Source organism: Vigna angularis, chromosome 9 (genome assembly GCF_016808095.1).
Source record: "Vigna angularis cultivar LongXiaoDou No.4 chromosome 9, ASM1680809v1, whole genome shotgun sequence".
Classification (NCBI taxonomy): Eukaryota; Viridiplantae; Streptophyta; class Magnoliopsida; order Fabales; family Fabaceae; genus Vigna; species Vigna angularis.
In genome coordinates this window covers 30,111,172-30,113,523 of record NC_068978.1, presented here as the reverse complement: position 1 = coordinate 30,113,523, position 2,352 = coordinate 30,111,172, and the positions used below count along the sequence as shown (strand labels likewise).

The 2,352-nt window shown below is 34.6% G+C and overlaps 1 long non-coding RNA gene across 1 annotated transcript; it reads right to left on the bottom strand.

Moving 5' to 3' along the window:
* Positions 1 to 412: 412 nt before the first annotated feature.
* On the bottom strand, positions 413 to 1,735 carry LOC128194019 (uncharacterized). The gene is made up of 2 exons (XR_008245284.1): positions 835 to 1,735; positions 413 to 757 (listed from the first exon to the last, which is right to left on the bottom strand). It is a non-coding gene; the product is annotated as an uncharacterized LOC128194019 (long non-coding RNA).
* Between the last annotated feature and the right edge of the window lie 617 nt (positions 1,736 to 2,352).

The window sequence follows — 2,352 nt, the reverse complement described above, 5'->3', positions numbered from 1 at the left end:
AGGCATACAACCATGTCTTGGTCTTTAAATAGCTTTAAAACGAATCATAGAATTGTTTCATAGTGAAATGCCACTCAAGATTGACCCATACACATTCAGTGAAAAATAATATCATAATTTGTATAACTGATAATCATGAAAGATAAACTATGCTTGAAAAGGCCTTCCCAATTCAAAAGGATTCCACTAAAATGAATACAGGTCAAAGATATCACTATCTTTCAGTGGAATCAATGAAACAGTAAGGAAGAAAACAAGATAACACGAGAATGAAGTTCCAATTAAAATACAATTATTTTGGTTCCTTTCTTTTTTTCTGGCTTGGCAGAAAAAGAAGAGTTTCAATGGGTTCTTACACTAAAAAACATAGGAAAGTAAGATCAGGAAGAAAGAGCCAAAACAACTAATCAAATAGGTAGAACCCATCAAGTTCCTGTATTTCTTTGAGAAATCTGAGCCAAAAATATCCACAAGCAAACAGAACAAGTAATGAGGATGTGACTTTTTCAATTATAATACAACAGGAAATTAGTTTATCAAGTTGATGACGTTTATTCAAGAAGGAGTAATTAATACTATTCTAGATGTTATGTTCATTATTAGGCTAGTGATAGATAACTATTAGGTAAGTTCTAATTGTCTCATGCATTTTTCAGGAAGGAGAATGACATATAGTTCCTGAACTTCTTTTGGCATGCTTCCATTAGAACATCTACAGCCACGAGCTCAGTGGAAGTTATCTTTTCATCCTTTTTATCTGCCATGGAGAAAGGGAATGAATCAGGGTAGACATCCCGCATGCAGAATAAAAGTGGAGAAAGCAGGGATACACACCCCAAATACTTTTGATGCTCCATCATCTTAATCACAGAATTCTCCATCAAGAAATTGACCTTCAATATATTAATTTCATTATCAAAGTTTAGTTCTTTTACATGTGGACGAGAGACTGAACAGAGGGAATCTTCCACATTTTCTCTCTTGGCCAGTGACAAAGCAATACAGAACTCTTCAAAAGCTTTTGCCATGTTGCCATCAACAATAGACAATTTCCCACTTAGCCAGAAAAATCGATCCCAAAGGGAATAACTGTGACAGTATCCATTGTCTCTCTCTAGAACAAACAATACTAGCTTTCAAAGAGAGAATAACAGTGACAGTGGTTCCGACATTTCGTGGAATAGGTTCTAGGCAAATAACAAAATGCAAAGGGATGAATAACTAACAAATAACTACATGCTAAGCTGTGAATGGCTTTAGATTAAGGATCAAAAAGTGAGAAAAAAAGAGAGAGGAGAAAAGAAACTTGACCGCCGCATCTCCAAGTCTTGAGGCAAGAAGAGAATTTGTTGGCGTTGGAGAAATTGGAGTCACCGAACTCGTATTGGAGACTGAACTTCATCTTGAAATCGAAGGCAGACTTTGAAAACCACTTCCGAGAAGAAGAGGTGGTGGCGGTGGAAGGAGATGAGGTTAGTCGACCATGGAAGGTCCAAAAATAAGAGAGTCTGGTGGAGAAGTGATGTTTGGCGAATTGGGAGAAAGAAGAAGAGAAGTGGTTTACGACATTAGTTCTTACCGGCGACACTACGACAGTGACCAACGTCGTCAACAGTGACTTTGGTCAGTCGAGGGAGGTACAACAATGATGAGGGACATAATCTTATTAACGGCTAAGGTTTCTTTGCTACAACACATAGAACGAAGGAACAAGCAAGGGTTTATCTGCTACAACATAAATAACCCTATTTTTTTTATTTTAAATGTTTAATTATTTTTAAATTCGTATGTAAAATTAATAGATGAAATTTAATTTTACTTACATACGGATTGTATATTATTATATACGAAAAATCGATAAGTAAAATGTATGTAATTCATCTTTAAAAATTTGTATGTAAAATGCATTTGTGATATTTACATTATTTACGGATTAAAATTTGTATATAAATATCGATAGATAATTCAAGTTTTTCTTGTAGTGAATACATGTCATACATTCAAGAAGTTTTCACTTGGTTACAGTTGTAGTAAAATCATCAACTCAACTTTTAAAATCAAAACCCTCTTCAAGAATCAACACTTTTAACTCTGTTTTATCTTGTATGGATATTCTATCTTTGAACCAAATCACACCATCTGATCTTGCCACTAACTCCTTTTTTTTTGTGCTAATCAACCTCTACTGTTTTCTTAGACTATGATCCAACATCTCTGCTTCTTCTTAATGAAACTCATGAAGTCACTAGTATAGTCAAGCTACTATATCTAATGAAATCTGCTTCAACCACAACTTAAGATCTCTAAACTTCTTAACCAACTCAAACTCTCTGATCGTTTGTGGTAATCCCT